General features: G+C 38.8%; 1 long non-coding RNA gene across 1 annotated transcript; it reads right to left on the bottom strand.

Annotated features, from left to right (window-relative positions):
• Positions 1 to 1,506: 1,506 nt before the first annotated feature.
• On the bottom strand, positions 1,507 to 26,918 carry LOC140508951 (uncharacterized). Its single transcript, XR_011968540.1, has 3 exons — positions 26,768 to 26,918; positions 7,260 to 7,366; positions 1,507 to 1,695 (listed from the first exon to the last, which is right to left on the bottom strand). It is a non-coding gene; the product is annotated as an uncharacterized lncRNA (long non-coding RNA).
• Positions 26,919 to 27,320: the final 402 nt, after the last annotated feature.

The following is a 27,320-nucleotide window of genomic DNA, read 5'->3' as shown; positions in this document are numbered from 1 at the left end:
GGTCACACTAATAAATGCCCCATAAGGGAGATTTTGATGGAAGGTGGGCTCTAATAGTCATTTACTCCAAAAGTCCATAGAAAGAGTCCACCTCTTGTTCCTTGGGGTCTAAGGGATGTGGTTCATAGAGGACAAGAAGCCTCCCCCTGAAGGGATCAGTGACTATGGCATGCTGGACCTTGGTAAAAGGTGGGAGAAGGAGATTATCTCTTGGATCCACAGTGCCCTCACAGTCCAGTCAAGTCTTTCCTTATACTTTATATAGATCCTTCATAACATAATGTCATCAGCATAATATCACATTTGGGGGATGTGAAAGAGCACTGGTGTTCCCAAGTCTTGGAGATCTAATCCATATGTTTGTAGCTGACTATCCATGAGAAGTGTGAGAGTCTATTGGCTTTGTAGGTAAAGTTAAATTGACTAGAACTTCAGGTGAATGTAAATCAACCAGAACATGTTGACTAACCAACCATTTCCCTCTTGTTGATACAAATTTGGAACTAAATTTTTATCTTAAAAATTGCACTGGACTTCCTTTTTTTTTGCACTAGTGTCAATGACAGTTTAAGTATGCACAAATGTGAAAAGTATAAAATTTAGATATTCTATTCCATACACAAAATATCAGTCTCTAATGTTCTGTAGCAGAAGATGCCATCATTATGATGATCTAGGATTCCTATGAATGCCACTTTGATAGCAACCATCAATTTGTTTCTTCTTTAGTTTGGAGAATTTTTTAAGTTTAAATTTAATATAGTTGTAATCATAATATTATTATAATATACTTTTGAACAAATTTTAGGAAGTAGCAGATTATTTTGTGAGTTATTGAGAATATAAGTAAAGTACCCAGAATTTTTAAGCAGTCAATGTGGGACATAATAAAAATTCTAAGAAGTAAATTTGTCATTTTCAGTTGTGTTCAACCCTATTTGGGGTTTTCTTGGGAAAGATACTAGAGTACTTTGCCATTTCCTTCTCTAGCTTTCTTTTACAGAGGAGAAAACTGAGGCACACAGGATTAAGTGACTTTCCTAGAGTCACACTGTTAGTAAGTGTCTGAGGCCAGATTTGAACTCAGGAAGACTCATCTTCCTGACTCCAGATCTGGTACTATATCCACTATAAGACCTAGCTGCCCAAAGAAGCAAATGTAGGATATCAAAAGCATCTAATTCTCAGACATACACAGTATGCTATAATATCCAAATTAAAATATTAACATATCAAACTAGAAAGTAACATATTTTCATGTCAAACCTGAAATTTACATGATACATCAAAAGAAAACCCTTAAATTTAGCAATGACATTTTAATACTTACTTCAGACAAAAAAAAACAGAATATGATTGCCTGTGTTGTCCACACAACAAGCTTTCACCTGGGACAGACTACTATAACATAGCAGTAGATCTCATATCCCATACAATATAGTGCACACAAATAAGGTCACATTCACTAGGTTATACAGGCTATTCATCATCTTTTTATTCTGCATATTTCATTTTAATCTTAATTATTTACATGCCTATGATGAGTGATCTTTCCAAGTTGAAGGCCCATGAGGCACAGGTAAGTGATACCAGTGATAATGGTCTCTGCTTCCAGGTGTTCCCCAGAGGACTATGTCCACTGGCCATGCTGGTTTTCTTCAGCTACTTGACATCCTTGCTGTTGCTTGAAATCACCTTGGAGATGGAATTAAGTACAGATGCTATGAGCCAGAGAAGGACCTAGACTATGAAGATCTAGTAAAAAGTATGGGAGAATGATGACATCTTGGTCATGATCGGGGGTTGTCAATTTGGTCTAGTCCTTCACACTAGCATTCCTGGTGTTTAAGAAGGCGAGACATCTTGGGATCCTTACATTTATTTTTCCATGACAGTGTTCTCAGTTAGCAGTGAGTGATAAATCATAAGCATTTAACTGATTCCATGAAAACATACAAAATGTTGGAATTGTGCTGTGGAACAGGCTGTCAAATACAGGAAATTTTCTGGGACCCTAAACCATGTGGAGATCTGAGCTATTGGAATCTGGAACTCTCTCATCCAGTCATTTTGTACTGAGTGGAAAACGAATTGGAGTAGTGAAAAACCTGAGGCTTATTCCTAATAATAAAATATTTAACCAATCAGTAAGTTAATAAAATACTTTTGGTACCTGAGAGACAAAAGGATCACAAAAATAGACAGAATTGTTCTTTTCAACATACTGGAATAGGTTCAATTAAAGAATAGAGCCTATAATTCCCCAAGAAATATTGACATTTGGGGAAAGTTCACCACATATTCTAGCTTCCACATCTTTCTTTCCCTCAGAAGAGGGAAATCACATCCCTGGTGCCAGATAAAAACCAGGGGATAATTCATAGTTAGAATGTTGTTCCTGTCTATATATTTTGTTTTTTGCTTTATATTTTCAACAGATAACTTTATTCAATTAATATTTAAAAAATCATAAACACAACTCTTAGCATATCACCATAGTTCCCATCACAATTTCCTTCTAAATAGATAAAAGTAGGAACATGTGACAGGTTATATAAACATCCATATGCATATAAAAAATCAATATCTATCTCTAATAACTGTAAGTTGTACAAAAGGAATGTAATTATTTTGTTAAAATAGGAGACTGAAATAATTAACCTTTTGAAATAGTCAAAAAATGTTTTATAACATTCATTTTGTATACCATCTCACACTGGCAATGTGTTCAATGTCTCTATTTTTACTCCATCTGAATGAATACCGCCATCAGTTTTCTGAGGCTATTACCATACTTTTGGCAAGTGTTTGGTGTGGATAATAGAGGCATTGCCTAGGACCCAGACTTGCAGTGCTTCCACATTCATTGCATTATTATGTATTCTATTGCCTTCTGGGCTGGCACATTATTTAGCATTTTGCAATTTTGCCATCTCTGGCTGATTCAGAAAACAATTATCAGTTCTCAGAAGGAATAGTGACATCATTGCCCTGGAAGTATCAAACTGATCCAATTCTTAATGGTCTCTAACTCTTTCATAGCCTTTACTTTAGAACAGCATCATGCCATAGGGTGATACCCTTTCAAATAATGATTATAGTGACAGAGGACATTTATTCTTTACCCTGTACCCACAATAGCACTTTTCTGCAGAGCCAAATCTCCTGACTTCATTCAAAGGGACAGTCTAACCTTTCTTTATGGATAAATACCAGTTTGCAAGCCCAATTACTAAAGGATCCCTCTCCCATTAAAAAGTTCAAGGCTGAGGCCATAGAGGAGATGGGATATATCTTACCCTTGTCAGGTTTATTGGCTAGCCATTGTTTATAAAATTGTTTGACCGTTTGTTTTAAAACCCATTCCAATCCTGTCACTGCCCTGCCATGTGGCAACCTCACTTAACATCCTCCAGAATTAAAAAAAAAAAGATTGAGGTGTTAACCAAATCATCAGTAAACATTTATTAAGCACCTACTGTGTGCTAGACAACATGGTAAGCACTAGAGATATAAAAGGCAAAAGAAAGTCCTTGGTCTCAAGGAACTCACAATCTAATGAGGAGATGACATTCAAGCAGATATAAAGCAAACTGTATACCAGATAAATAGAAAATAATTAATAGAGGGAAGGCAGTAAAATTAAGAGGCGTTAGGGAAGGCTTCCTGTAAAAGAAGAGAATTTAGTTAGGACTTAAAGAAAGAAAGGGAAGTCAGCAAGGCAGAGTTCAGGAAAAGGAGTATTCCAGGCATGGGCAACAACCAGAGAAAATGCCAAGTCCAAGGAGATGGGAATATCTTCTTTGCAGAAGAGCTAGAAGGCCAGAGTCTCTGGAATAAAGAATATGTGTCATGGAGTAAGGTGTAAGAATACTAGAAAGGTAAAAGGGGATGAGCTAAGTTATTAAGGGCTTTGAATGTCAAACAATATTTTGTATTTGATTCTGGAGGTGATAGCGAGCCAATGAAGTTTACTAAGTAGGGGAGTGGCATGATTGCCACTGTGTTTAAAAAAAAACATTTTGGTGGTTGAATACAGGATGGAAATGAAGTGGAAAAGACTAGAAGCAGGTTGACCAATCAACAAGCTATTACAATAATCCAAGCGTGAGGTGATGAAGGCCTACACTAGAGTGGCATCTACTTACACCAACATACTGGTTTTCCTGTCAAGGTGATAGCCCAATTGTGTCTTCATCACAGGGCAGAACACCATTTCCAGGGTTGAATTTTAAAAGTTTTGAAATGAGAGGGCAATCTTGCCTCATCTCTTCTCAAATATTTGGGGGGAAAGTCATCTTTAGAGCAAATTTGATTGTAGTACCCAGATAGAGCCTCTGTATGGCATTAATGCCCATTTCATTGGTAACCAGATGGAATTGTGTAGCTCTGAGACAAATGCATTTGTAAAATCCTACCAGTCCACCCCACACATTCTCTTTTTAAAATGTTTGATATCATCAATGATGAGCTTCAACAAGAAATTGTGTTCACAGCAGCTATCATTTGACATGAGGCCCTTTTGTCATATTCTGATACATTCATAACTAGTACTCCAGTCTCCTAATTATTCTACTAAAATTTGGAATGTAGACCATGGCTATGGTGTTATCTAGGGATATGGGTCTCCAGTTGAAGGGCAGATTGTATCAACTTTCTAATAAATTAAAATGGTATTAGGAAGTTGCCACTCCTAAGTACATGTTATTTCTATAAAATGATTTTTTTAAAAAAGTTTGTACAACTGGGACTCTCAGGATCAGTCTTTTTTCTGCATCCTATAACTAATGCCTTTTGGCCCAGGAGCTGTAATAATAACGTTGCTCAGACAAGCTCAAATCTCAGTATGGGCAAATGGATACAAAAAAGGCTTTTCTAAATCATCTGAAATGTTGGTTAGACACTAGCAGGTATAGATCTGTGGAGGAAGAGGCCCAAGATCCAAAAGCTTCTTTCTAAAAATTGTACAGAATTGATATTATATTATAAAGTGGAAGATTTCAATGATTATTTCAAGAAAAGCACAAGTATGATTACTGTTATACAGTCTCTGTCTTTTCTTTGGCAGGAGTTGCTATTTTAGACTTGTGGTTAAAATTCTTACAAATAAATGCAATTAGAATCCTCCTGGACTTTTAAAGTATAATTTAATGTCCTTATCTGGAAGTCTGGTCCATTTCTGTCATTATTAACATTTGTAATCCATTCTTTTTGGAACTCTGACAAATATGGATTGCTAAAACTTATTTGGCAGCACTTCATTACTTAAAGTTCTATTATAGCTTACCTATTAAATGTTGCTTCTAGTTTTTTTCATCTTAAAATATCTGAGAAGCATTCAAATAGTTATAACTAACTCTTAACTCTCTAATACTAATTCTATCCTTCTTCCCAATATTCACTTAAACCTATGTGTGCTTAACCCTAAATCACCCCTATTACTAATCATCCCTAACATTGCTAACCCTAATATTTTCCCTAGCACTGACCCTTAACCTGACTCAAAAAAAAAACCAATAAAAACACACTCTCCCTACCACTTGCCCTATTCTTGACCTAAATCTATTCCTAAACTCTGCTCCTTAATCCTATCACCTATCTTAACTTTATCCTTACACTAAACTTTAAAAATGTTCATATAATATAATAAAAAGTTGAGAAGTTTTTTAAATGGTGGAGAGGGGCAAAGAGTCTAATTTTTAAGCTTCATTAGAATATAAAGCTAATATCCATTTATTTATAATCATCCACTCTTACTTCAAATCCACTGGGCACCACCAATACTGATCTGGAAGCTATTGGTTAAATACCTCTGAACCTTTCAAATTCAAAAATGAGGGACATGGTTATAATAACATGAAGACTGTCTCATCAAGGGCACAGACTGATCTGACATAAGCAAACAAACTTTCTTAGCCCTGTTTGGTTCCATGTAAAATTCATAGGTAGCAGCCAATTATATAATAAAGTTCTACGTTATTCACAGGGTTATAGTCAGGTTCAGAATTAACTAGATGGAAAATTTTCCTGTTCAAAAAGAGAACAGGAAAACAGTCAAGAGGATTCCATTTCACTTATGCAAGGTCATATCCTCAACTTGCCCAGATACAGACATCGATCCATCTATAGCAGATCTCAGACTGAACTCCTTTTGGGCAACACATGACTTTTCCCTTGAATTGTGGATATTGGTTTAATGATAATTCAGATGCTTATACCTGAAATAAAACTCAGAGAAATTTCAAGTTACAATTTCACTAAGCTTAGGGTTAGGTTATTATTGTTGTTTTCAAGTTGTAATAGCCATGAATATATTGGATACGTATAGGGCTTACTACTTTAAATCCATCTCGGAGTAGAAATCAAGCATTTAGCAATTAAGAATAAAAACAATCTGGAGTTTCACACATAACAGTGAACACATGATAGTTAATTCAAAAACCCCAGAAAAATGCTGACTACTGTAAGCTTCTAGACCAACAGATGTTTCTATTGCTAAGAAAAAAGAAAATCTTTGAACCTAAGGTTTATTGTTACTACATTAAGCCAAACTAAGTTGCATAGCTTTTAATAACAGGTCAAACTTCATAATTTTCATAAGCTATAGTAAAACAACCTCAAAAAATATCACTCTTTCTATAAACAAACTTTCAGGTCCTCCCACTTTGGCTGGGAGTGGTCTTAGTTCTTCATCATACCACTTCATAATTTTTGCAGCATCTCTCACAGAGCTGTTAAAACCTTTGACCCTTCCCAAATAGAAAGATAAGGACAATCTAGCAGGTTCATGGTTCTCTTTTTCCAAGCAGAAAGTTGTTGTTATTATTCCAAAATCAAAATATGCCCAATTAAACACTTAAATTTTTAAACTCAATGACCACCTTCTTCTCCTGCTCCATTTGTAATCCAACAGCACCTAGATTAAAAGAAAAATTATCTGTATAATGATACAATTGTATCATTCTCTGGGTATATTTTTTCTCAAAATAACAGTAGTTCTTATATAATAATTGCCCTAAAATCACAATATAAGAAAATTAGAAGCTTGAGAAAAACGTAAACAAAATATTACAGATTTTTTAAAAGCATAATACAAACTTTTTCCTAATCAAGTAATACCAGTTCAGTTAAATGCATTTCCAAATCCTCTTATATGAGAAACCAGCTAATTTGGTATTCTATTCCAATCATTCAAAAATAAGTATAGAGTAATTACAATTAATAAAAATAATAATAGCTAACATTTATATAGCACTTACCATGGGCTGGGCACTGTGCTAAGCACTTTACAATTACTATGTCACTTGATGCTCCCAACAACCATGGAAGGTAGGTGCTATTATAATCCATTTTACACACAGGGAAACTGAAACAAATAAAAGTAAAGTGACTTACTCAGGGTCACAAAGCTGGTACCTGTAGGAGATTGTATTTTAACTCAGATTTCCCTGATTCATGCAATTTCCAAAAATATTGCCTTAATATCAAAAGAATTTGTATTGAGTTTTGATTTACCACAGCCTGACATTCTACTGAATCTCTCCTGTACAGATTTGCTCTTAGAATACTAATTAATTGGTAAACTTTTACTTCCTATATTCCATAGCTTGTCTCAGCTTAGTTGAATTAGCTACTAACTTACCTAACCAATTAAACTATATTGAATTACTTCAAACAAGTCTCAGTTTCTGTTTATTCTCTGGTAACTGAAATCACCTCCTACTAGAATAATACATCTACCACCCTCCAGAAAGGGGATAGAGGCTTATACTACTTGCTCTTAATTTTTATGCTAGTTACAAACTTCTAAAAATTCACTAAGATGTTATTAGCAATTACAAAAATCTTTAAACCATAATAAGAAAATTTACAACAAAGAGGTTACATTTCAGTTACAAATAGTAATTTCCAATTTGTTTATAATGCCATAAATTTCTACAGCCCAGGAAAAAGATTTTCTTTCTTTCCTTATCTGTTTTTATTTCTGCAGTCTCTAACCTGGCCAAGGTTGTGAAGGCAGAGAGAATCTCACGGTTTTATCTTGAGTGAAGTGCAATAGGAAGAGACTATAGAGGTGATGGCTTCCGAAGATCTAAAAGTCCTTGGGAATAGATGGGGGTGCTTTAGAGGATTCTGGAAAGACTTGGGTATATGAGACAAGGGGAAAACATACAGTTTAAACTGTATGGGGGCACCTCGTCAGTGGGCTCAAAAGGGGCTTAGCCCATTCACCAAACTGAACATAGAACACAAGAAAGGAAGGTATAGGAATTTATACCTTCTTTTAGGGAAGGGGAGATGGGGTTAAAGTTCTCCCAAAACTAAGTAAACAGCTTGCTAATTATTAGGAAACTGAACCAAGGGAAGTTCTTCTTGGCTGCTTACAGTGTTCAGGAATTCAGCTCCTGCTTCCAGTCCTGCTGTCATAGTATATTCTGGAGGTGGGGCAGCAAATCCCTAGTGCCAGAGTAATCAGTTCACAGATCTAATTGGTCCCCAGGAAGCCTGTCAGCCAGGATGAGGGCCTCAGCAGGCCAGTGGCTGCTGTTTTTGTCCAGAGAACTGACTCATAAATCTAAGACACCAATAGAGAACACAAATAGACACAAGAGCTCACTGATGAAGTTTTTCCAATTTTCTAAGATTAGTCACAATTACATCCAAGGAAAACAGTTTCCAATAGACCAAAACAGACCCTAAGCTGATCAGGTTGAGGTGATTGCCATTTGTAAGTCAGGGTAACATGATGAATTCTAACCCACACTGACCAGATTCTTGTCCCCTCGGTCATGAAAAGATTCCTAGTAGGCAGAGAGTGAGGCTTCTGGGTTGTGACACTGTTCCGGCTGTTTGGAAAATCTCACTTCTGACACTTCTGACTCCCTAATTGTAGGGAGAAACAGGAATAATTAGGTACCTGGACCAGAAAATTGTAAACCAAAATAAATTTTATTGAGTTCACCAGCAATGGTAGCTCTCCCCCTCAGGTAGAATCCCACCATTGAGGAAGAGAGCAATGTTTTTATAAGGCTAGAGAGGAGTGGGATGGGGCAAAAGTTGATTGGTCAAGGTCTCTATTGCTGGGGCTTGAGATTGATCTAGTGAAATAGACAGTTTACCTAGTTTCATGGTTAGGGATTTCTACATATCAGAATACAGTAGAGCTAATCAGTTTCTCAGAACAGGTTGCAAAACAGGATAACATGGCATGTCATATTTTGGGTTACTTGCATTGCAAACACCAATGGGAGAGTACAGACATATGTGTTCAAATGAAATTGAGTTATTCTTGAAACAGACTAGCTCTAGATCCACATCTCCAAGGGAAATTTTATTTCCAGTCAGGAGGGGAAGCAGGAGGTTGGGGCCAGAAGGTTGAACCTTCTGCTCTCCTTGCAGAGTACCAAGCTAGGAATTATAGTCAAGACTTGGCCCCACACAGGCAAGAGGCATTGATCTCCACCAGTGAGAAGAAAGTCTTATAGCAATGGACTTTGGGACTCAATAACAATAACAATCTTTCAGCTCAGTCAATCAGTCAGTTAGCATTGATTAAGCACTTATTACATGCCAGCCAATGGAGATGCAAAGAAAAGCAAAAGATAAACAGTCCTTGTTCTCTAGGAGCTCACAATCTAAGAAAGATAGCAAAGAACTATGTACAAAGCAGATAGATAGATAATAGACAGATGGATAGATGGATGGATAGCATAAATTTTTGTAGTCTTAGAGGGAAGACACTAAGATTAAGGAGGACAGGGAAAACCTTGAAGAATGTGTAACTAAGACTTTAAGGGAAACCAGTGGCAGAGAAGAGGGAACAGCCAGAGAAAATACTTGGAGTAGGGAAAAAGAGTGTCATGTTCAAGAAACCAATGGCCTTATATGAAGCTGGTTTCTGATTCTGTTCTGTGCTTATTATGCAATATAGCATTTTATCACCATCATAGTCACTCTATTTTTAATTATTATTGCCTTGACTAAATTGACTCATCTAAAGTTTACATCTCTTTATTCTCCATACTATACTCCTCACACAGTAGGCATTTAAAAGCCATTTTGATTTGACTTAATTTTATTAGGAAGGAGGTGGAGCCAAGATGGCAGAGTGAGAGCAACTACCCACCTAAGCTCTTAGACAAACTCCTTCAGATACTTCTAAAAGGAGAATCTGATCAAATTTTGGAGGTACAGAATCCAATAGGAGACAGACTGTGGCAGATTCACAGACTAGGACAGACTGGAAGGTCTACAGGAAGAATCTATTCTGTGGGATGAGCCCACAGCACACATGCTGAGCAGGTAAGCCCTGGGGTGGCCTCAGGCAGTGGCAGCACAGTGGAACAGCAGAGTGGCAACCCAGGGTGAGAGATCAGCAGAGCTGAGTGGGTGACAGCCGCTGAGCCCCATGTATCAGCCGTAGCTGCTCCTGAGACTTTCAGCCCACATATTAAACGTCTCTAAGTCACCTACTTGAACTTCCAGGAAAGAAAATGACAGAGTGATTGGTAAATGCTCTCTCGCCCTAAATGCTCTCTCATCCTCCCCTTATTGACCTCAAAAAAAACCATAAAATATTTCCCCAGAAAAATGTTGGATCAGTGGGATCAACATAAGGGGCAAACAGTCTCATAGCCCCTGAGGTTAGGAAAATTGCTAAAGAATATTCCTCTTACTGTGGTGGAGGCGAACCTGAAGAAGAGGAGCCTTGGGAAAAACTCACACTAGGACCCAGGTGTGCCTAAGAGCTCCAGAGGAAATGGGAAGACAATAATGCAGCCGGGATCACCAAACCTCAATAATACCACATCACACCTCTCAGAATGTCTAATATGACAAAACAAGGAAATGATGAATATTGGACATGTGGGAAAATTGGAACACTAATGCATTATTGGTGGAGTTGTGAACTGATCCAACAATTCTGGAGAGCAGCTTGGAACTATATGCAACGGGCTATAAAACTGTGCATTCCCTTTGATCCAGAAATATCTGGAAGAAAAAAATACACTTTATAGGAAAGGGACATTGGCATAGTTGCCTACATTTTCACAGCTAACCCTTTATCCTGGACAGAATGGAGGTTTGGAATGGTCAGGACCCTAAGATACTGACAAGCTGAGTCCTGCTCAAATGAATTCAACACAAATCTTCTTTCAGCCAAAGTAAAACAAAGTTTATTAAAGATTTGCTATATTGGTCTAAGCATTTGTAACGCTTATATTAACAAGTGGGCCAGATACAATCTCAGCAAGACAGAGCCTGAACTGGATTGAATCTGAGCATTTCCATGAAGGTGAGATGGAATTTATATACAGAAAGACCATGGGAAACATCTCCAGGTGATCTAGTAGTCTGGGAGGAGGATCTAATGAGGATCTTGATGGGACCGGGGTTACTAGTGATGTAATCCAGGGTGGGAAACAGCTGGAGGCAATTGGGAGGTATCAGACAATGGAGGGCTTGGGTGGGAAGCAGGTGGGGTCATCCAGAGGGAACAGACAATGTTACCTCTGGTCACATTGAGGGCCAGGCTAGGTTAAGGGTAACAGTATGAAAGGTCAGATTAAGTAGAAAGATTCAAGGGTAGTTCAAGGAGGTTCCCAGAGTCTGTACCTCATCAGTACCTCAGAGTTATTTTAATTTGCATTTCTCTAATCAATAGTGATTTAGAGCATTTCTTCATATAACTATAGATGGTTTTAATTTCTTCATCTGAAAACTGGCTGTTCATATCCTTTGACCATTTATCAATTTGAAATGACATTCTTATTGATTTGACTCAATTTTCTATATATTTGAGAAATGAGGCCCTTATCAAAGACACTGTAAGTAAAATTGTTTTCTAGCTTTTTGCTTCCCTCCTCATCTTGGTTGTATTGGCTTTGTGCAAAATGTTTTTAATTTGATGTGATAAAAATTATCCATTTTGCATTTCATAATGTCCTCTATCTCTTGTTCAGTCATAAATTCTTTCCTTCTCCATATATCTGACAGGTAAACTATGCTTTGCCTCCTAATTTGCTTATAGTTTCACCTTTTATGTTTAATCAGTGTAATATTTTGTTCTATGCCTAGTTTCTACTATGTTTTCCAGTTTTCCCAATTTTTGTCAAATAGCGAGTTCTAGTTTTTGACAGTTTTTGTCAAATAGTCAAATATCCCAGAAGTTGAAGTCTTTGGGGTTATCAAACAGTAGATTACTATAGTACTGACTCCTGTGTCTTGTGTACCTACCTTATTCCACTCATCTACCACTCTATTGGCCAAGACCATCAAAAGACCAAATAGTTTTAAGAACTGGTGCTTTGTAATACAGTTTTAGATTTGGTATAGCTAGGCCACCTTCGCTTGTTTTTCTTTTCATTAATTCCCTTGATATTCTAAACCTTGTACATCCTGTTGAATTTTATTATTTTTTCTAGCTCTATAAAATAATTTTTGGTATTTTGATTGGTATGGTATCGAATAAGTAAGTTAATTTAGGTAGAATTGTCCTTTTTATCGTGTTAGCTCAGTTCCTACTCATGAGCAATTGATATTTTTCCAAGTATTTAGATCTGACTTTATTTATGTGAAAAAGTGTTTGTATAGTTCCTGGATTTGTCTTGGCAGTTAAACTCCCAAATATTTTATATTTTCTACAATTATGTTAAATAGAATTTCTCTTTCTATCTCTTGCTGCTGCACTTTATTAGTAATGTGTAAAAACGCCCATGATTTATGTGAATTTATTTTATATCCTGCAACTTTGCTAAAGTTGTTAATTATTTCAAGTAGCTTTCAAATTGATTCTCTAGGATTATCTAAGTATACCATCATATCCTTTGCAAAGAGTGATAGTTTTGTTTCTTCATTGCCTTTTTTAATTCCTTCAATTTCTTTTTCTTCTCTTACAGCTACAGCTAACATTTCTAGTATAATACTGAGTAACAGTGGTGATAATGGATATCCTTGTTTCACCCATGATCTTATTAGAAATACTTCTAGCCTATCCCCATTACATATAATGGAAGATTATACTCAAATTATACTAAATTATGGTCCCAAGAGTCTTTTACCTTAAACAGTAAGTTTACACAGCTTAGAGCCAGTTACAGTTATATTCACTCCCATAGAGTTGCAATAAGCACTAAAGATTTACCAGGACTCACATACATAAGGGATTCCACTTAACATCTTTCCTTCTCAAATTTAAACTTGTTCTGGTGTAAAAGTCAACCATTAGAAATCCTTTTTTATCTATTGTACATGAATTTGCAACTTCTCCACAAGCAAGCAAGTTCATTATTTAGAAACTTGATAATTCAAAGAAGTTCTTTTCCCAGGACTGATGACCTTTCCCGGACAGATAGTTTTCCAAGTTTACACAATAAGGAGAATTGACTTGGACCCCAGGGAGAGGCTGATACTGACGCCCCTGCTTGCCAACACCCATACATACAGGAAGACTGTTCTGAAGGAGCAGAAACAATCTGGATATGGTTTTCACCAAATCCCTTCTTTTCCATACACAGTAATCAATTAACAATTTTAGGTTTTAGCATTAAAATAGTAACCAACAGTATAATCAAACTGCTCTAACTACAACGCAAACAATAAGTTTCAAGTGACATCAAAAGCATTTCAAGACCATATAAAAATTAGAGATAAAAGGATAGTCTGTCTTACTCTAAATACCGACACTGACTGGCAGGCTAATCTACCTGCAGCCTCTCCCCCTCCTTCATTTTCCTAGGGTTGTTGCTGTGCTCTGACATACCTTCTTGACTAAGAAGGAGGGGGTGGAGGAAGAGAGTGACAAAATTGCTTCCACCATCTTTGGTCATAAAATTTTCCTTGTCTCCTTTATCTTCTGCCTGTATCCTGTTATCTATCTTCCTCATCCTGTCTCTAGTCTCCAACACCTCCAAAACCTCTAAAAACTACTTCACTATTCTGAAACCTCTATATAAGCATAATTCTCCAAATATCAGGGTCTCACCTACCCTTCCTCCCAGGAGACCCACACTGATTTCTTAATATCCTTTTGTTTATTTTCTTGCATGTAAGACACTCTTCAAAGATTTTTTACCAACTGTATATACATTTATATATCCATATTTCCTTAAAACTGGATCATATATTGCTTGCACTCCCCAATAGCTTCATGGATGTAAAATTGACAAAATTTCTCTCATGATTTGCTTATCAACCATTTCTCTCCCATCAGGAAATAATAACCAATAGCCTTTCTCAGTTTCAATCTTCCCCAACGTAATTCAATCTTTCTTTTCAGTTTCTGCAAGCACAGGGACCACTTTTGTCTTAGGGACCTAGGGAATTAACATATACATCTTCATAGATTTTATGGACAGGGCAGCCTCTTTACTTTTCTTGTCTGCTAATCTGTTCCCCATCACCTCAAATACTTCTCCTTTTTGATGTCCATTTACATGTGCTATGGCAATTTCATTCGGTAACACAAAGTTGGCCAGTACCTGCCTCACCAATCCTTCACGTACTATTTCCTTCCCTTTGCTGTTTATCATTCCCCTTTCATACCAAAATTTTCCAAATGTATTAACTACCCTATAAACATATTTGGAGTCTGTGTGTGTGTGTGTGTGTACAAGTGTGTGTGTATGTGTGTGTGTGTGTGTGTGCGTAATATTCTTTTCCTTCTAACAACTTTAGAACTTGATTAAGGGCATATAATTCACAATTTTGAGCTAATTATCAGGTAATCTATCATATTTCTCTAAAGAATTACTTGCACTATCAATGACAGCATACTCATTATACCTTTTTCTCTCTATTATTCTGGAAGACCCATCAATGAAAAGATGACTCCTCTCATGGAGAGAACTATACTTCTCGAATCTGGATGTGCACTTGTTTGGTACTCTATAATACCAAGACAATTATGTTCCAAACTATCACATTCTGTCTTTCTTTTTTGATGTAAAGGGGGAGGATTGATAGAAGATTTAGTTACTAACACCAAAGCATCTTTTTCCATTAATATGGCCTCATATTTTAATATTCAAGCAGCAGTCTGCCACCTTCCAGTCCTTTGGGTTAAAATAATCCTAACACTGTGGGGTACTTATTATTAGAACCTCTCAGGGGGCGGAGCCAAGATGGTGAGGGGGCGGAGCCAAGATGGCAAAGTAGAAAGATGCACATACACATAGCTCCGAACCCACAAACCACAGAACGGCTAGAGGGGACCAAGCCAGGGCGAATTCTGCACCCAGAGACCACGGAATATTGGAGCGAGGGAGATTTCTGCTCCGGAGAGACCTGCAAACCTCTCGCAGGGGGGGTCCTTCGCGCCGTGGACTGGGCGCCAGGACGGGGAGCAGAGTGCAGCCCTGCCGTGGCCACGACACCGTGAGGAAAAGATCCGAGAGGGCTACGGGGACAGGATCTCCAGCGGCCACGCGGGTCCCCCCACCCACAGAGGGACCTGCAAACCTCTCGCAAAAGGTCCGTCGCGCTGCAGACGCAGAGCCCAGCCCGGACCTGCGGCGGCGGTAGCGGCCGCGGCTCCGAGAGGTACAGATCCGAGAAGGCTCCAGAGACGGGTTCTCCAGCGGCTGCACAAGCCCCCCCACCAACAGGTGACTGACGGGGGTAGGTGAGAGAGTCTCTTTGGCGGTCGAGAGGGGAGTGGGGTGCCCCCATGGCTCGGGCCCCCCCAGGAGATAGAAGCTGAGAGGCGGCTACAGACAGGGGCTCCCCAAACGGGCGGGAGCCTGGATCCATTGTGGAAGGTCTGTGCATAAACCCCCGGAGGGAACTGAGCCAGAGAGGCGGCCCTGCCCCTGACCTCAGCACCTGAACTTAATTTAACACTGAATAGCAGCCCTGCCCCCGCCAAAAACCCTAAGGCGGGAAGCAGCATTTGAATCTCAGTCCCCAAACGCTGGCTGGGAGGACCAGGAGGCAAGGTGGGTGTGAGGAGAACATTCAGAGGTCAGGCCACTGGTTGGAGAGAATGCCAAGAAAAGGGAAAAGAAATAAAACTATTGAAGAGTACTTTCTTGCAGAAAAGACACTTCCTCCCTTCCTTTCTGATGGGGAGGAACAATGCTTGCCATCAGGCAAAGACACAGAAATCAAGGATTCTGTGTCCCAGCCCACCCAATGGGCTCAGGCCATGGAAGAGCTCAAGAGGAATTTTGAAAATCAAGTCAGAGAGGTGGAGGAAAGACTGGGAAGGGAAATGAGAGGGATGAGAGAGAAGCATGAAAAGCAGATCAGCTCCCTGCTAAAGGAGAACCAAAAAAATCTTGAAGAAATTGGCACCTTGAGAACTAGCCTAACTCAGCTGGCAAGGGAGGTGCAAGAGGCCAATGAGGAGAAGAATGCTTTCAAAAGCAGAATTAACCAAATGGAAAAGGAGATTTAAAAGCTCACTGAAGAAAATAGATCTTTCAAAACTGGAATGGTACGGATGGACGCTAAGGACTTTATGAGAAAGACAGATATCTCAGAACATACCGCGCAGATTCGAAAAATGGAAGATAATGTGAAATATCTTATTGGAAAAACAACTGACCTGGAAAATAGAATCAGGAGAGACAATGTAAAAATTCTGGGACTACCTGAAAATCATGATCAAAAGAAGAGCCTAGACATCATCTTCCATGAAATTATCAAGGAAAACTGCTCTGAGATTCTAGAAACAGGAGGCAAAATAAATATTCAAGGAATCCGCAGAACACCACATGAAAGAGATCCAAAAAGAGAAACTCCTAGGAGCATTGTGGCCAAATTCCAGAATTCACAGGTGAAAGAGAAAATATTGCAAGCAGCTAGAAAGAAACAATTCAAGTATTGTGGAAATACAATCAGGATAGCACAAGATCTGGCACCCTCTACACTGAGGGATAGAAGGGAATGGAATAGGATATTCCAGAAGTCAAAGGAACTAGGACTGAAGCCAAGAATCACCTACCCAGCAAAACTGAGTATAATACTTCAGGAGAAAAAATGGTCTTTCAATGAAATAGAGGACTTTCAAATTTTCCTGATGAAAAGACCAGAGCTGGAAAGAAAATTTGACTTTCTAACACAAGAATGAAGAAAACCATGAAAAGGTGAACAGCAAAGAGAAGTCATAAGGGACTTACTAAAGTTGAACTGTTTACATTCCTACATGGAAAGACAATATTTGTAACTCTTGAAACATTTCAGTATCTGGGTACTGGGTGGGAGTACACACACACACACACATGCACACATGCACACATACATAGAGACAGAGTGCACAGAGTGAATTGAAGAGGATGGGATCATATCTTAAAAAAAAAATGAAATCAAGCAGTGAGAGAGAAATATTTGGAGGAGAAAGGGAGAAGTTATATGGGGCAAATTATCTCTCATAAAAGAGGCAAGCAAAAGACTTATTAGTGGTGGGATAAAGAGGGGAGGCAAGAGAAAAACATGAGGTCTACTCTCATCACGTTCCACTAAAGGAAAGAATATAATGCACACTCATTTTGATAGGAAAACCTATCTCATAATACAGGAGAGTGGGGGACAGGGGCACAAGCAGGGTGGGGGGGAGGATGGAGGGGAGGGCATGGGGAGGAGAATGCAATACGAGGTCGACACTCATGGGGAGGGAAAGGACCATAAGAAAATAGAAGTAAAAGGGGACAGGATGGGATGGAGGGAAATATAGTTAGTCCTATACAACACAACTAGTATGGAAATCATTTGCAAAACTAAACAGATATGGCCTATGTTGAATTGCCTGTCTTCCAAGGGGAAGGGGTGGAGAGGGAGGGAGCTAAAGCAGTTGGAACTCAAAGTGTTAGGACCAAATGTAATGTTCTTACCACTGGGTAACAAGAAATACAGGTTAAGGGGTCAAGAAGGCTATCTGGTCCTACAGGACAAAAGAGAAGACGGAGACAAGGGCAGGGAGGGAGGATAGAGGAGAGAGCAGATAGGTCACAGGGGCAATTAGAAAGCTCGGGTTTGGGGGGGGGAGGGGAGAAAAGGGGAGAAAATTTGTAACCCAAAATTGTGTGAAAATAAATGTTAAAAGTTAAATTTAAAAAAAAAAAAAAAAGAACCTCTCTAAATGCCAATTTCCTACTTTCTCCCACCCAGAATGGCAGTAACTGCCACTGCCTGTACACACTCTGGTCAACTCCATGACAATAGGTCTACCAATTTGAAGAATAAAAGTCACTGACTTATGTTGCTGCCCCCCCTTTTTCATCCTTTAACCAGGTGGGAGAAAATAAATTTCTCCCTAATCTGATCTGGGTTGAAAGGGAGAGAGAGGCGAGGAGAGAGCAGAATCTAAGGAAAGTTCAGCTGCAGTTCTTGCTGCTATTGCTGGCTGGCTGTATTTTAAACATCACAAACATGAAACACTTCACAAACACACAGACATCTGACAAGATACAGTGTGCGTGAACCTAATTTTTTTCTTATTCTAACCCTGGGTAGATTCTGTGTCTTCCCAGTATCTTAACATCCTCCCTAACAGGCTATTTGGAAGAATCTGCGGACGACTCAAATAACCTCTCTGCTGAGGACTCGAACCTTCTTTCTTAGATACATTTCTCTTTACTTCCCATTCTGCCAGACTACTGCTTCTGGGAACTCTAACCCGGACTCATCCACTACAACCTCACAAACAAGATAATACTTAGATCCCTATTGTTCTTATCTTGCTCCATGCACAGACTTGCGTAGCAGTGGCCAATCACTGGTTCAATCACCTTTTTGGAATATTGAACTCTCAATCATCTGCAGTCAAAGATGAGAGGCCACCCCTAGTCTAACACAGCTGCCAAACTTGGAGAGGCACCCTTTTTGTTCTCTGGTGGTAGTCAATCCCCAATCCAATGACGTCATCCCAGAAGAGCCCCCAATTGTTAGAAATAACCTCTTGTGCTCAAATAGACAGCGTCAGACAGACTCAAGATGAGTGAAGCAGTTAAAATTTTATTATATTCCTGGAGGAAGTGGGTATGGGGCTCTAAATGATCACACACACAATACAGAAGTGACAGTAAATCCTAAATACCTATTCCTGGCCACAATTCTAGCTAATTCCTCTTAGCTAATTCTCAGGGGTAGCAGTCAGCATAGTTCACAAACTTCCCCAAATGCCTACTACATGTTCCCTTTGACATATACCCTACTTGCCTCATGCACTGAATGTTCAAAAATGGTATCTAACTCCTCCTCTGAGGCTAAAGTTACTACGCATCAGCCTTATTAAGCATGACCAGTGGAATTTATTTTTGACCTTTTTCCACTTTTGCACTTTGAATCCCCAGTTGTTTCTTAGAACTCCTCTCCCCTAAAATACTTTCTCTTTGTTATCCAATCTCCTAACATGGAAACATAATCATGTCTCACTTCTCACAAAGTGAAGTTCTATTTTCCCCACTTCCCCCTATAGGACTAGGTTTTGTTGGTAACTTACTCTTAGTTGTATGTGTGTGTTTGTGTACATGTATGTATATGTATATGTGTGTGTGCACATATATATTTTTGCCTGTTTACAATATTTTTTATTTGATTGTGGAGTTCTGGATTTTGGCAATGACATTCCTGGGAGTTTTCATTTTGGGGATTCTTTCAGGAGATTATTGGTGGATTCTTTCTGTTACAACTTTGCCCTTCTGTTTTAATATATCTGGGAAGTTTTATAATTTCTTGAGTTATGACATACAGGCTCTTTCATTTGATTATTATCTTCAAGTAGTCCAATGTTATAGGTTATCTTGCCTTAATTAGTTTTCCAGGTGTAAAAAACAGGTATTTTACCAATAACTCCATGAAACCATTAATGACCCAAGAAGGACTTTTACTTCTTGCAAGAGTGGATGTCTAACAAGTAGGCATACTGGTGAAGACCAATACACAGCTTTTTATTTCCTATTCTGGATTCACATTTCCCTCCCCATTCTCTGGGTTTACAGTCTATGCGGAGGGCCTAAACTCCCTACATGAGTCTCTGCCACTTTTTGCACCTCCCATTCCCCATATTTCAGCGCCCCTTTCCCCTTATTTTTTTTGTTATCTTATTTGGTCATGGTTCCCTGTAGCTGTAAGTGCAAGTGGACATGTTGAACCACAAAACCAATTTCAACCAGATTTAACCAGGCCAGTTCAGTACATGTTTTCAAGAAGGTGCTTTCCAACTGTCAAATAAGCACCTACAACCTGTTTAGCATCTTTGTTTGTATGCAGGAGCAATCAACCTCCTGTAGTGATTTCCCACAATATCCCCTTTTCATTTATTTACCATTTGTTGTGCCTGCACCTCTTCTCAATGTACTAAAGGAAGAGTCTAGTTTTGATAACATCAGTTCACTTTCCTTGTCATAATTGGGGTTCACTTCAGTCTGTTCATCTAGTAGGAATAGATTATTTGTTTGAGTGTTCATGGCTATTTGTTTTGTTACTGTTGTTTCAATTAACCGCTGTACCAACTCCTTTACACAAGGTATTATGCAATACAGCTGTCAATAGCCTATCAACTACTATTAAGGAGATCAAGGTAGAGACTGCCATTCCCTTCCACTTGCCAAACCATGATTCTAACCATTCCATCAAAGAGTTACCTATCCCAGAGTTCTCTGCCAATTCTTCAGCTAAAGTGGTTAGACCTTACAATGCCTTAATAATGGTTCCATCTGGGGTTGTGTTGTTGGGGATAAAGGTACAATATCTTCCCCCTAATATGACACAAACTCCTCTTTTGTTGGCTAACATCACATTCAAGGCCATTCTGCTTTCCCATGCCATTCGACTCATGGCATCTAATTGAGTGGCTATTCCTGTAACTGCATCCCGGACATAATTAATAAACCTTTGTTGGTTATAATAAATATAATTAACCAATATATATTTTTATTAATGGTTACCCACCAAAACAGAGAATATTCAAATTCTGATGCTATCTGATTTCTACCTTAAACTTATCTAGAACTGCCCTAGGGACCCCAATGGCATCAAGGTAAACTCTCTCATCAAATGAATTAACAGGTGCTTTCCTTCTTTTTCTTTTTCCATTCTTAGCCACAAATGCCAGGGTAAATGGTGCAGCTAATTGTACTATTGTAAATATGCCTCCCCAATTTGGAGGAAGTGTACTTCTCAAGATTTTGCCTCCACAATACCACCACAGGGCAGCTTTGGGAATGCTCAAAGCAGCATAGTTTCCTGATTCATCCTCAGTTATGTTCCACATATCCATGCATGTCTCTAGTTCTGCCAGATTTCTGGTAACCTTCACACCTTGTCATAAGAGACAAGGTATGTTGTTTCCAGTCACTGTAGAAAAGGCAGAAGATATCCTGATATCTTTGCCCCATAGAACTGGGAATAGTAGTGAGAGGGATTTACAGGTATCATTTTTCCCATACAGTTTTATCTTGATATAAAACAACCATACATCTCATTCCCTTTTCATTCGTGGTCCTTCCCAAAGGGAAGGGAACTATCTGGGTCACTGGCCAACTTGAGACACAAGCATAGCAGTTGCTTTTATTTAAGCTCTTAAGGCTACATTTTACCCATTTGTATTGCCCAGGTAGCATTCACAGCACCAACGGCAACTATGAATATGCAAGCATAGCTCTGAATCACAAAGTATAACAAACTCTCCATGTAGAAGGCAGAAGAAAAACATTTATTCAGACACCAGAAAGCCAAATCCATTATAGTAACTAAGAAGTCAATGTACATTAGCACTGCTGGGGACAACAACACTCCCAAACCTTCCCCCACACATCACTCCCCTGCCTACTTGGGCCTTCCCACAAACAAAGACTCACAACACTAGCTGTGCCTTCTTGTCTATGTCCTCTCTCTCATCCACCTTAACTGCTCTCACTCACTTCCTCCCAGCTCTGCTCCACCCTTCCTGTTCCACCTTTTCAGCAAGCTCCTCCTACCACAAGTGACTTGAGCTTCCATATGATTTCACCAGGTCACATGGACCTATTAACAGGTGGGAAATATTTTCAAATTAAGCAAAAATACATTAAAAATACACCATCCTATGCAGGCATTTTTATCCCCATAGCCTGTTTCTATCTTTATGGTCTGTCCTTATCTTCAATCACCTTTACAATCTTAGGGTTATTCAGGGGTCTCCATTCCTCCACTGAAGACACTATGGTTGCTCTAACACATGACTATATCTCCAGTTTCCAAACCACTATCCTAAATCTTGCTAAGAGTTCTTGACCTGTCCTGTCTGCTCCAAACTCAGAAGTCTGATTCACTTCCTACTCTGCATTTTTTCAGTTAAAATTATGGGATTACTTTTTAACTCTTGACAATGAGTCTAGCTTCTCCCTTGAAAAATGTTCAGTTTTGATTTTTTTGGTTTGTTTCTGGCTTATGGAGCTGTTCATCCCTCAGAGGCTGTGGTAAACCAAACATTGCTCTAGCCTGGACAGGGGTCCCATTGTATTTGAGTTTTTCCCCAGAAGAATGCTGTTCTGGATATAGGCATTTATGGTAACTATTTAGTTGTCTTTGACTATAAATCTCCACATTCTATAATTTGACATGCATCAAACTGAACTGTTTGTGAGGTAGCTTCTTCAATGATATTTATACAGATTTTAATGGGGTACCCCCCCTCTTCCTTGTACAGTTATCTTGAGCATGACTTAAATCTACTTGATTGGCTGTTGGACAATAGCAGTCCTCCCCACAAGATTAATAAACCCCTCATCTGTCTTCAGTTTTCCACAGAACTTCTTTGTATCAATTCCACAAATGGATATTATTCCTACAAAGATTAAAAACAAAATTCCAGCAGCTCATGTCTTCACACACACACACACACACACACACACACACATACACACACACACACACACACACACAGAGTACATTCCCCAGTCCTTTAATGTCTTTTTAACCTTAGCTTCAAGGGATCTTTGGCTAGACGCGTACTCCACTGTTTTAGAGGATAGACTTCCATTGGTGTAGTGAGTCGGTCATTTTTCAGCTGTCCAGACTTCAGTTTCTGTGCTCAGGAGCACCTAATAGGGTCCTTTCTAATCAGGCTGCAACTTGGTCTCTCGCCAGGATTTGACTAAGATCCAATTTCCTGGTTGTATGTTATGTACTGCAAACTCAAGAGGTGGAATCTAGGCAAGTAGTCTTTTCTTCCTAAGATGGGATAGAGAGGAAGACAATGCCAGTACAGAGCCCTTTAAAAATCTATCCTTTGTTTCTATTGTTGGTATATCCCCTTATAAGGTAAACCAAACAACATCTCAAAGGATGATAGCCCTAAGTCTCTTCTTGGGCATGTTCTAATTTTTTAACAAGGCAATGGGCAAACATTTAGTCCATAGGAGCTTAGTTTCCAGCATTAATTTAGGCAGATTTTTTTTATCGTCTGATTCTTACGTTCAACCCATCTTGATGAAGGAGGATGCCAGGGAGTATGAAAATCCCAGGACACTCCTAAGCTTTCCATTATTCCTTGTAATATCCTGAAGGTAAAGTGGCTACCATTAACTGAATCTACACTTTCCACTAAACTGTATTGGGGAATAATTTGTTCTATAATTATCTTGGAGACCCCTGCAACTGTAGCTGTCACCATTGGATAGACCTTAACCCATCTTGTTAAGTAATTGACCACTACCAGGATATATTTTAGCCTGCCCACTGTTGACATCTCAGTAAAATCTACCTGTATGCTCTAGAAGTGTCAAGGGCCTGACTCCCATCCTCTTGGGATTTGTTTCCTTAATACTTTCTTATTTACTTTTTTTTTCCAAATTACACACTCTTCACTGATTGGTTTAGCTACTATGTATATTTTTATGCATCCAAATTTCCTCAGCACTAGGTCACAGATTGCTTGAACTCCCCAGTGACTCCTTTGGTATAGAACGGATAGGAGTTCTCTCACAACTTGTTTGTTTAGCATTTTTCTCCCATGTGGTAATAACCATCAACCTTCTTCTGTCTTTACTGTCCTGAGTTCAGTCAATCTCTTTTTGGTTTAGTTAATGTCAGGACTGCCTTTGGGTTAGGGACTGAAGGAACTAAGACATATATTTCTTTGGGCTCAGAGTTGAGGGTGGCTTCCTTAGCCAAGTCATCAGTCAATCTGTTTCCTCTTGCCTCAAGTGTATTCCCTTTTTGGTGTCCATTCACATGGACCGCTGTGACTTTACTTGACAATGATAAGTTTGTTAATATTTGCCTTACTAATTCACCATGTACTAGTTTGTACTAAATTTTCCCAAAAGTGTGTACTACCCCATAAGCATATTTCAAGTTGGGATAAATGATTCTCTCTGTTTGAGCCTGCAGTTTTAAAGGTCACTGGTTGTCTTTTTCATCTCCAGTACTGAGTCAGAACCTACAGTACCACTCCCTTGTCCACCACTGTAAATAAATGAAATGGAAAGGGAACACCAATACAGGGGCCTGAATCATACCTTGTTTTAATTTCTTGACTGAGTCTTTCTCTTCTTGTGTTCATTGAAGTATATTTGGTTACTCTTTTAGTAATTTAAGATATAAGCCCTTAGTTTTCTGAGCTTATGAATCAATCTCATAATCTACAATCAGACCTAAGAACTTTCTAAATTCCTTTTTATTCTTTAGAAGGAGTAGCTTGACAATTCTCTTAATTCTCTCTGGATTTATTCTCCTTTTTCCTTCATTGACTAAGTGGCCCAAATATCTTCTTGACATACTGCAATTTACCTCTGGATAGTCTTAGTCCTTATTTCTCCAGTTAGTTTAACAAGGCATTAGTAGCCTCTGATAACTCTCTCCTTTTTTTCCCTGAGATTAGTAAATCATTTATATACTGTAATAAAGTAGTCCCTGAGAGAAGTTTGAATTTCTCTACCACTTGCTGTAATACTTGGCCAAATACATTAGGGGATTCTGTGAAGACCTGGAGAAGGACTGTCCACCAAAATTGCTATTTCCATTCATTGAAGGGATTTTCCCATTCAAAGGTGAATATGTCTCTAATATAAAATTCATTGAGGATCCAGCAGCCCATGTTCACTAGGAAAACAGTTTCCTCCTCTAGTGGTACGACCTTTAAATTTATCAAGGGTTTCTGATGCAACCTGGAGTTAAGGAACACTTGACCCCTCTAATCATCCTCATCAAAAGTCATGAGGGGGATTATTTTTCTTGACTTTTTAATTCCAGTCACTCCCACTTAAAATGATCTGGTTTCCCACATTGATAGCAACTGGTAGGGGTCACTGGGGTAAGCCATGTTCAGCTCTGTCCTCACCTACCTCTTCCTTCGAGTCCTCCTCTCCTTCTTTCTCTTATTTTAACCCACATCTCCTTTTCCCTTTCTGACACTGGTTCCATTCTCTTTTTTAACATCTCATTAACTGTTGTCATCATTATTTTACCTTCTGTCTCTTTTTTCTCTTCCCTTTCTACAAATACGTTTTGTGACTCTCTCAATAATTCCTCTAGGGGTTTTTCACTAAACCCATCAATTTTTTAAATCTTTTTCTTAATATCTGGCCAAGTTTTGTTAACAGAATGGACCTTCAGCAGGACTTGGGTCACCAGGTCTTTAGGATCTATGCCAGAATACTTTCTCATTCGATCTCTCAGTCTTTGTAGAAATACTGAAGGAGTTTCATCCTTCTCTTGCATTCCAAAGGCTTTTGAAAAGTTTTTGGATTTAGGAGAAGCATCCTTTATACCTTTAATTATCAGATCTCTCATCTCTCATGTATCCTCTTTCCCATGGATTATTATTATCCCAGTTGGAGTCAATATTTGGAAATTTTTATTCAGTTGCCATCACCCCCTAACCTGGGGGGAGGTGTTGTCTTTCCCATTCCCTCATAGCTGCTCCCCAATCATGTATCTTTCTTCTCCTGTGAACAAAATATTCATGATGACCATCATCTCAGAACAGATATATAAACTCAGTCCCAAGAAGTGGTCTAGTTGTTCAGACAACCCTATGGGATCCTCAGTAAGAGACTATATTTCTTTTTTGAAATTTATCATCTCCTTACTAGTGAGGAATGCATTTACAAGTCTCATTTCTTCTTGTCCCATGGGGACCTCTCAGAGGGAATAAAGATCCTCTGAGGATTTTGTTCTACAAAGAGGGCGTTCTTTTCCTGATAGGAGAGGGAGATTTTGAATGTCTTATCTACACTTCTCTAACTCATAATGTAACCTAAAGTGAGGTGATGCACTTGGGGTAACACTAAGTGTAGTAGGGCAAGTAGCAGTCTCCTGGCCTCTAGTCCTGTTGTTCCTGGCATCAGCTGGGTCTAGTAATTCTCCTAACTCTGTTAAATTTGGTCCTGGTAAATCTGGGAGAACATATAATAGGGGCAGGAAAGACAGTGAGTCCCAGGTTTTAGGTTTTGTCTCTCCATTTTGTCTTTGATTTTCCTGATCTGTGGATTTAAGTGAATACAGCTGAACAGCCAGTCACCTGCCCTCCAACAGAAGGCATAATCTGATCCTTTCTGAGAAAATGGTTTCTTTTCATTAATATAAATATTGAAGACTTAACATAGCCAACTTTCATGTTCATGTATCTAGGCCAGAAAATAGCAGAAGATTATATACTCTGTTTTGGTCAGATAAAACAACAATATCTTATTTTTTTCTTATCTTCCTGTTTAGTACAAGTTGTATCTTCCCAATATTTCAACATCCTCCCCAAGGGACTGTCTGGAGGAATATCTATAGGGATGTTTTCATTATCTTGTTTATTTCCCTTAAACTTTGTATTCTTTTCCCCATCCTATACCTTTATCCAAGACCTCTTACATAAAAACCAGCTGCTTTGCTCTTCTCTGGCTTTTTCCCTCACAGGATCAACAAAACCATGGATCTAGACTCCGCACTAGCTTCTTACTTTACCAGTACATCTTCGACACACACACACTCAGTCTCAGAATCCCATTAGGATGTTCCAAGCACTAAGACAATACTGAACATTCTCTTTTCTTACTTTGATCTGTGTTTGGAGTTACCTGGTTACCACAGTGCATACTTTCTCTTCTCCTTTATGTTCCTGAATCTACAGTGGCATCGTTCATTAATATGGTCCCAGATTCTTGAATAGTCCATAAATGGGGCTCCTGTCGGCAATATACAAGACCATTTAAAGTCAACAGGACTTGTCTTCCCATCCTTAGGTGGAGGCAGCTCCTCACTCAGGATGTCAGGATCCCGGACGAGCCCCCATCTGTATGAAGCAAGCATCTTACCAAGAACTCCACAAACCAGGAAGAACTTTTATTGACATGCTTGCAAGAAAGGGTGGCCAACAAGTAGACACACCTATTAAGACAAATAAC

The sequence above is a fragment of the Notamacropus eugenii genome, chromosome 5 (genome assembly GCF_028372415.1).
Source record: "Notamacropus eugenii isolate mMacEug1 chromosome 5, mMacEug1.pri_v2, whole genome shotgun sequence".
NCBI lineage: Eukaryota > Metazoa > Chordata > Mammalia > Diprotodontia > Macropodidae > Notamacropus > Notamacropus eugenii.
The sequence above is the reverse complement of the archived record's forward strand: the minus strand, read 5'-3'. Positions and strand labels throughout refer to the sequence as shown.